This window comes from Colletes latitarsis, unplaced genomic scaffold, assembly GCF_051014445.1.
Source record: "Colletes latitarsis isolate SP2378_abdomen unplaced genomic scaffold, iyColLati1 scaffold0006, whole genome shotgun sequence".
Classification (NCBI taxonomy): domain Eukaryota; kingdom Metazoa; phylum Arthropoda; class Insecta; order Hymenoptera; family Colletidae; genus Colletes; species Colletes latitarsis.
This window is the reverse complement of record NW_027488366.1, coordinates 12767347-12777556: the sequence shown is the minus strand read 5'-3', so window position 1 is coordinate 12777556 and position 10210 is coordinate 12767347.

Genomic DNA, 10210 nt, shown 5'->3' with positions numbered 1-10210 from the left:
CACACTTCACATACTCCTTGAACAGATCCTGGGTTATTTTCTGGTTTGGATCACATAGTAATGTGGTACCACACTGAAACAGTCGATTAAACCAGGTTTCGATCAATATTTTAGAGGATAACGCATGTTAGGTCTAGGTTAGGCCTGGGATTTTCACTCATCAGACTCATACTATTGCATTCTTCACATACTTGTTGAACGGATCCTGGGTATTTTCTAGTTTGGATCACGTAGTAACGTGGTACCACACTGAAACATTCAATTAAACCTGGTCTGGATAAATATTTTAGAGGTTAACGCATCTTAGGTCTGGGTTAGGTCTAAGATTTGCCCTCATCAGGCACACAGTTTAGCGTTTTTCACATACTTGTTGAACAGATCCTGGGTTTTTTCTGGTTTGGATCACGAAGTAGTGTGGTACCACACCGAAACATTCAATTAAACCTGGTTTCGCTCAATATTTTAGAGGATAACGCATGTTAGGTCTAGGTTAGGTTTGGGATTTGCTCTCATCAGGCTCATTCATTCGCATATTTCTCATACTTGATGGCTAGATCCTGGGCTTTTTCTGGATTGCATCACGTAGTAATGTAGTACCACACTGAAACAGTCAATGAAACCTGGTTTCCATCAATATTTTAGAGGATAACGCATGTTAGGTCTATGTTAGCCCTGGGATTCTCACTCATCAGACTCATACTTTCGCATTCTTCACATACTTGTTGAACTGATCCTGGGTTTTTTCTGGTTTGGATCACGTAGTAATGTGGTACCGCACTGAAATAGTCGATTAAACCTGGTTTCGATCAATATTTTAGAGGATAACGCAAGTTAGGTCTGGCATAGGTCTGGGATTTGACCTCATCAGACTCATACTTACGCACACTTCACATACTCCTTGAACAGAACCTGGGTTATTTTCTGGTTTGGATCACATAGTAATGTGGTACCACACTGAAACAGTCGATTAAACCTGGTTTCGATCAATATTTTAGAGGATAACGCAAGTTAGGTCTGGGATAGGTCTGGGATTTGACCTCATCAGACTCATACTTTCGCACACTTCACATACTCCTTGAACAGATCCTGGGTTATTTTCTGGTTTGGATCACATAGTAATGTGGTACCACACTGAAACAGTCGATTAAACCAGGTTTCGATCAATATTTTGGAGGATAACGCATGTTAGGTCTAGGTTAGGCCTGGGATTTGCCCTCATCAGGCTCATACTTTCGCATATTTCTCATACTTCATGGCTAGATCCTGGGCTCTTTCTGGATTGTATCACGTAGTAATGTGGTACCACGCTGAAACCGTCAATTAAACCTGGTTTCGATCAATATTTTAGAGGATAACGCAAGTTAGGTCTGGGATAGGTCTAGGATTTGCCCTCATCAGGCTCTTACTTTCGCATATTTCTCATACTTCATGGCTAGATCCTAGGCTATTTCTGGATTGGATCACGTAGTAAAGTGGTACCACACTGAAACATTCAATGAAACCTGGTCTGGATAAATATTTTAGAGGATAACGCATCTTAGGTCTGGGTTTGGTCTAAGATTGCCCTCATCTTCCCCTCATCAGGCTCACAGTTTAGCGTTCTTCACATACTTGTCGAACAGATCCTGGGTTTTTTCTGGTATGGATCACGAAGTAGTGTGGTACCACACTGAAACAGTCCATTAAACCTGGTTTCGATCAATATTTTAGAGGATAACGCAAGTTAGGTCTGGGATAGGTCTGGGATTTGACCTCATCAGACTCATACTTACGCACACTTCACATACTCCTTGAACAGAACCTGGGTTATTTTCTGGTTTGGATCACATAGTAATGTGGTACCACACTGAAACAGTCGATTAAACCTGGTTTCGATCAATATTTTAGAGGATAACGCAAGTTAGGTCTGGGATAGGTCTGGGATTTGACCTCATCAGACTCATACGTTCGCACACTTCACATACTCCTTGAACAGATCCTGGGTTATTTTCTGGTTTGGATCACATAGTAATGTGGTACCACACTGAAACAGTCGATTAAACCAGGTTTCGATCAATATTTTGGAGGATAACGCATGTTAGAGCTAGGTTAGGCCTGGGATTTGCCCTCATCAGGCTCATACTTTCGCATACTTCTCATACTTGATGGCTAGATCCTGGGCTTTTTCTGGATTGCATCACGTAGAAATGAAGTACAATACTGAAGCAGTCAATTAAACCTGGTTTCCATAAATATCTTAGAGGACAACGCAAGTTTGGTCTGCGATATGTCTGGGGTTTGCCCTCATCAGGCTCATACTTTCGCGTTTTTCACATACTTGTTGAAGAGACCCTGGGTTTTTTCTGGTTTGGATCACGTAGTATTGTGGTACCACACTGAAACTGTCAATGAAACCTGGTTTCCATCAATATTTTAGAGGACAGCGCATGTTAGGTCTAGGTTAGGCCTGGGATTTTCACTCATCAGACTCATACTTTCGCATTCTTCACATACTTGTTGAACGGATCCTGGGTTATTTCTGGTTTGGATCACGTAGTAATGTGGGACCACACTGAAACAGTCAATTAAACCTGGTTTCGATCAATATTTTAGAGAATAATTCATGTTAGGTCTATGTTAGGTCTGGGATTTGCCCTCATCAGACTCATACTTTCGCATTCTTCACATACTTGATGGCTAGATCCTGGAATTTTTCTGGTTTGGATCACGTAGTAATGTGGTACCACACTGAAACAGTCGATTAAACCTGGTTTCGATCAATATTTTAGAGGATAACGCAAGTTAAGTCTGGGAATGGTCTGGGATTCTCACTCATCAGACTCATACTTTCGCATTCTTCACATACTTGTTGAACTGATCCTGGGTTTTTTCTGGTTTGGATCACGTAGTAATGTGGTACCGCACTGAAATAGTCGATTAAACCTGGTTTCGATCAATATTTTAGAGGATAACGCAAGTTAGGTCTGGGATAGGTCTGGGATTTGACCTCATCAGACTCATACTTTCGCACACCTCACATACTCCTTGAACAGAACCTGGGTTATTTTCTGGTTTGGATCACATAGTAATGTGGTACCACACTGAAACAGTCGATTAAACCTGGTTTCGATCAATATTTTAGAGGATAACGCAAGTTAGGTCTGGGATAGGTGTGGGATTTGACCTCATCAGACTCATACTTTCGCACACTTCACATACTCCTTGAACAGATCCTGGGTTATTTTCTGGTTTGGATCACATAGTAATGTGGTACCACACTGAAACAGTCGATTAAACCAGGTTTCGATCAATATTTTGGAGGATAACGCATGTTAGGTCTAGGTTAGGCCTGGGATTTGCCCTCATCAGGCTCATACTTTCGCATATTTCTCATACTTCATGGCTAGATCCTGGGCTCTTTCTGGATTGTATCACGTAGTAATGTGGTACCACGCTGAAACCGTCAATTAAACCTGGTTTCGATCAATATTTTAGAGGATAACGCAAGTTAGGTCTGGGATAGGTCTAGGATTTGCCCTCATCAGGCTCATACTTTCGCGTTTTTCACACACTTGTTGAACAGATCCTGGGTTTTTTCTGGTTTGGATCACGTAGTAGTGTGGTACGACGCTGAAACATTCAATTAAACCTGGTCTGGATCAATATTTTAGAGGACAACGCATGTTAGGTCTAGGTTAGGTCTGGGATTTTCACTCATCAGACTCATACTACCGCATTCTTCACATACTTGTTGAACGGATCCTGGGGTTTTTCTGGTTTGGATCACGTAGTAATGTGGCACCACACTGAAACAGTCGATTAAACCTGGTTTCGATCAATATTTTAGAGGATAACGCAAGTTAAGTCTGGGAATGGTCTGGGATTTGACCTCATCAGACTCATACTACCGCATTCTTCACATACTTGTTGAACGGATCCTGGGGTTTTTCTGGTTTGGATCACGTAGTAATGTGGTACCACACTGAAACGGTCAATTAAACCTGGTTTCGATCAATATTTTAGTGGATAACGCAAGTTAGGTCTGGGATATGTCTGGGATTTGCCGTCATCAGGCTCATACTTTCGCGTTTTTCACACACTTGTTGAACAGATCCTGGGTTTTTTCTGGTTTGGATCACGTAGTAGTGTGGTACGACGCTGAAACATTCAATTAAACCTGGTCTGGATCAATATTTTAGAGGACAACGCATGTTAGGTCTAGGTTAGGTCTGGGATTTTCACTCATCAGACTCATACTACCGCATTCTTCACATACTTGTTGAACGGATCCTGGGGTTTTTCTGGTTTGGATCACGTAGTAATGTGGCACCACACTGAAACAGTCGATTAAACCTGGTTTCGATCAATATTTTAGAGGATAACGCAAGTTAAGTCTGGGAATGGTCTGGGATTTGACCTCATCAGACTCATACTTTCGCATTCTTCACATACTTGTTGAACGGATCCTGGGTTTTTTCTGGTTTGGATCACGTAGTAATGTGGGACCACACTGAAACAGTCAATTAAACCTGGTTTCGATCAATATTTTAGAGAATAATTCATGTTAGGTCTAGGTTAGGCCTGGGATTTGCTCTCATCAGGCTCATTCTTTCGCATATTTCTCATACTTGATGGCTAGCTCCTGGGCTTTTTCTGGATTGCATCACGTAGTAATGAAGTACAACACTGAAACAGTCAATTAAACCTGGTTTCCATCAATATCTTAGAGGACAACGCAAGTTAGGTCTGGGATATGTCTGGGATTTGCCGTCATCAGGCTCATACTTTCGCATTCTTCACATACTTGTTGAACGGATCCTGGGTTTTTTCTGGTTTGGATCACGTACTAATGTGGTACCACACTGAAACAGTCGATTAAACCTGGTTTCGAACAATATTTTAGAGGATAACGCAAGTTAGGTCTAGGTTAGGCCTGGGATTTTCACTCATCAGACTCATACTTTCGCATTCTACACATACTTGTTGAACGGATCCTGGGTTTTTTCTAGTTTGGATCACGTAGTAATGTGGTACCACACTGAAACATTCAATTAAACCTGGTCTTGATAAATATTTTAGAGGATAACGCAAGTTAGGTCTGGGATAGGTCTAGGATTTGCCCTCATCACGCTCTTACTTTCGCATATTTCTCATACTTCATGGCTAGATCCTGGGCTAATTTTGGATTGAATCACGTAGTAAAGTGGTACCACACTGAAACATTCAATGAAACCTGGTCTGGATAAATATTTTAGAGGTTAACGCATCTTAGGTCTGGGTTAGGTCTAAGATATGCCCTCATCAGGCTCACAGTTTAGCGTTTTTCACATACTTGTTGAACAGATCCTGGGTTTTTTCTGGTTTGGATCACATAGTAATGTGGTACCACACTGAAACAGTCGATTAAACCAGGTTTCGATCAATATTTTTGAGGATAACGCATGTTAGGTCTAGGTTAGGCCTGGGATTTTCACTCATCAGACTCATACTTTCGCATTCTTCACATACTTGTTGAACGGATCCTGGGTTTTTTCTGGTTTGGATCACGTAGTAGTGTGGTACCACGCTGAAACAGTCCATTAAACCTGGTTTGGATCAATATTTTAGAGGATAACGCATGTTAGGTCTAGGTTAGGTCTGGGATTTTCACTCATCAGACTCATACTATCGCATTCTTCACATACTTGTTGGACGGATCCTGGGTTTTTTCTGGTTTGGATCACGTAGTAATGTGGTACCATACTGAAACAGTCGATTAAACCTGGTTTCGATCAATATTTTAGAGGATAACGCAAGTTAGGTCTGGGAGAGGTCTGGGATTTGACCTCATCAGACTCATAGTTTCGCACACTTCACATACTCCTTGAACAGATCCTGGGTTATTTTCTGGTTTGGATCACATAGTAATGTGGTACCACACTGAAACAGTCGATTAAACCAGGTTTCGATCAATATTTTAGAGGATAACGCATGTTAGGTCTAGGTTAGGCCTGGGATTTTCACCCATCAGACTCATACTTTCGCATTCTTCACATACTTGTTGAACGGATCCTGGGTTTTTTCTGGTTTTGATCACGTAGTAATGAGGTACCACAATGAAACATTCAATGAAACCTGGTCTGGATAAATATTTTAGAGGATATCGCATCTTAGGTCTGGGTTAGGTGTAAGATTTGCCCTCGTCAGGCTCACAGTTTAGCGTTTTTCACATACTTGTTGAACAGATCCTGGGATTTTTCTGGTTTGGATCACGAAGTAGTGTGGTACCACACTGAAACAGTCCATTAAACCTGGTTTCGCTCAATATTTTAGAGGATAACGCATGTTAGCTCTATGTTAGGTCTGGGATTTGCTCTCATCAGGCTCATTCTTTCGCATATTTCTCATACTTGATGGCTACATCCTGGGCGTTTTCTGGATTGCATCACGTAGTAGTGAAGTACCACACTGAAACAGTCAATGAAACTTGGTTTCCATCAGTATTTTAGAGGACAACGCAAGTTAGGTCTAGGTAAGGCCTGAGATTTTCACTGATCAGACTCATACTTTCGCATTCTTCACATACTTGTTGAACGGATCCTGGGTTTTTTCTGGTTTTGATCACGTAGTAATGAGGTACCACAATGAAACATTCAATTAAACCTGGTCTTGATAAAAATTTTACAGAATAACGCATGTTAGGTCTGGGTTAGGTCTAGGATTTGCCCTCATCAGGCTCATGCTTTCGCATATTTCTCATACTTCATGGCTAGATCCTGGGCTATTCCTGGATTGGATCACGTAGTAATGTGGTACCACACTGAAACAGTCGATTGAACCTGGTTTCGATCAATATTTTAGAGGATAACGCAAGTTAGGTCTGGGAGAGGTCTGGGATTTGACCTCATCAGACTCATAGTTTCGCACACTTCACATACTCCTTGAACAGATCCTGGGTTATTTTCTGGTTTGGATCACATAGTAATGTGGTACCACACTGAAACAGTCGATTAAACCAGGTTTCGATCAATATTTTAGAGGATAACGCATGTTAGGTCTAGGTTAGGCCTGGGATTTTCACCCATCAGACTCATACTTTCGCATTCTTCACATACTTGTTGAACGGATCCTGGGTTTTTTCTGGTTTTGATCACGTAGTAATGAGGTACCACAATGAAACATTCAATGAAACCTGGTCTGGATAAATATTTTAGAGGATATCGCATCTTAGGTCTGGGTTAGGTCTAAGATATGCCCTCATCAGGCTCACAGTTTAGCGTTTTTCACATACTTGTTGAACAGATCCTGGGTTTTTTCTGGTTTGGATCACATAGTAATGTGGTACCACACTGAAACAGTCGATTAAACCTGGTTTCGATCAATATTTTAGAGGATAACGCATGTTAGGTCTAGGTTTGCCCTGGGAATTTCACTCATCAGACTCATACTTTCGCATTTTTCACATACTTGTTGAACGGATCCTGGGTTTTTTCTGGTTTGGATCACGTAGTAATGTGGTACCACACTGAAACGGTCAATTAAACCTGGTTTCGATCAATATTTTAGTGGATAACGCAAGTTAGGTCTGGGATAGGTCTGGGATTTGCCCGCATCAGACTCATACTTTCGCATTCTTCACATACTTGATGGCTAGATCCTGGAATTTTTCTGGTTTGGATCACGTAGTAATGTGGTACCACACTGAAACAGTCGATTAAACCTGGTTTCGATCAATATTTTAGAGGATAACGCAAGTTAAGTCTGGGAATGGTCTGGGATTTGACCTCATCAGACTCATACTTTCGCATTCTTCACATACTTGTTGAACGGATCCTGGGTTTTTTCTGGTTTGGATCACGTAGTAATGTGGGACCACACTGAAACAGTCAATTAAACCAGGTTTCGATCAATATTTTAGAGAATAATTCATGTTAGGTCTAGGTTAGGCCTGGGATTTGCTCTCATCAGGCTCATTCTTTCGCATATTTCTCATACTTGATGGCTAGCTCCTGGGCTTTTTCTGGATTGCATCACGTAGTAATGAAGTACAACACTGAAACAGTCAATTAAACCTGGTTTCCATCAGTATCTTAGAGGACAACGCAAGTTAGGTCTGGGATATGTCTGGGATTTGCCGTCATCAGGCTCATACTTTCGCGTTTTTCACACACTTGTTGAACAGATCCTGGGTTTTTTCTGGTTTGGATCACGTAGTAATGTGGGACCACACTGAAACAGTCAATTAAACCTGGTTTCGATCAATATTTTAGAGAATAATTCATGTTAGGTCTAGGTTAGGCCTGGGATTTGCTCTCATCAGGCTCATTCTTTCGCATATTTCTCATACTTGATGGCTAGCTCCTGGGCTTTTTCTGGATTGCATCACGTAGTAATGAAGTACAACACTGAAACAGTCAATTAAACCTGGTTTCCATCAATATCTTAGAGGACAACGCAAGTTAGGTCTGGGATATGTCTGGGATTTGCCGTCATCAGGCTCATACTTTCGCGTTTTTCACACACTTGTTGAACAGATCCTGGGTTTTTTCTGGTTTGGATCACGTAGTAGTGTGGTACCACGCTGAAACATTCAATTAAACCTGGTCTGGATCAATATTTTAGAGGATAACGCACGTTAGGTCTAGGTTAGGTCTGGGATTTTCACTCATCAGACTCATACTACCGCATTCTTCACATACTTGTTGAACGGATCCTGGGTTTTTTCTGGTTTGGATCACGTAGTAATGTGGTACCACACTGAAACAGTCGATTAAACCTGGTTTCGATCAATATTTTAGGGGATAACGCAAGTTAGGTCTGGGAGAGGTCTGGGATTTGATCTCATCAGACTCATACTTTCGCACACTTCACATACTCCTTGAACAGATCCTGGGTTATTTTCTGGTTTGGATCACATAGTAATGTGGTACCACACTGAAACAGTCGATTAAACCAGGTTTCGATCAATATTTTAGAGGATAACGCATGTTAGGTCTAGGTTAGGCCTGGGATTTTCACTCATCAGACTCATACTATTGGATTCTTCACATACTTGTTGAACGGATCCTGGGTATTTTCTAGTTTGGATCACGTAGTAACGTGGTACCACACTGAAACATTCAATTAAACCTGGTCTGGATAAATATTTTAGAGGTTAACGCATCTTAGGTCTGGGTTAGGTCTAAGATTTGCCCTCATCAGGCACACAGTTTAGCGTTTTTCACATACTTGTTGAACAGATCCTGGGTTTTTTCTGGTTTGGATCACGAAGTAGTGTGGTACCACACTGAAACAGTCGATTAAACCTGTTTTCGATCAATATTTTAGAGGATAACGCATGTTAGGTCTAGGTTAGGCCTGGGATTTTCACTCATCAGACTCATACTATCGCATTCTTCACATACTTGTTGAACGGATCCTGGGTTTTTTCTGGTTTGGATCACGTAGTAATGTGGTACCACACTGAAACAGTCGATTAAACCAGGTTTCGATCAATATTTTAGAGGATAACGCATGTTAGGTCTAGGTTAGGACTGGGATTTTCACCCATCAGACTCATACTTTCGCATTCTTCACATACTTGTTGAACGGATCCTGGGTTTTTTCTGGTTTGGATCACGTAGTAATGTGGTACCACACTGAAACAGTCGATTAAACCAGGTTTCGATCAATATTTTTGAGGATAACGCATGTTAGGTCTAGGTTAGGCCTGGGATTTGACCTCATCAGACTCATACTTTCGCATTCTTCACATACTTGTTGAACGGAACCTGGGTTTTTTCTGGTTTGGATCACGTAGTAATGTGGGACCACACTGAAACAGTCAATTAAACCTGGTTTCGATCAATATTTTAGAGAATAATTCAGGTTAGGTCTAGGTTAGGCCTGGGATTTGCTCTCATCAGGCTCATTCTTTCGCATATTTCTCATACTTGATGGCTAGCTCCTGGGCTTTTTCTGGATTGCATCACGTAGTAATGAAGTACAACACTGAAACAGTCAATTAAACCTGGTTTCCATCAATATCTTAGAGGACAACGCAAGTTCGGTCTGGGATATGTCTGGGATTTGCCCTCATCAGGCTCATACTTTCGCGTTTTTCACACACTTGTTGAACAGATCCTGGGTTTTTTCTGGTTTGGATCACGTAGTACTGTTGTACCTCGCTGAAACAGTCCATTAAACCTGGGTTGGATCAATATTTCAGAGGATAACGCATGTTAGGTCTAGGTTAGGTCTGGGATTTTCACTC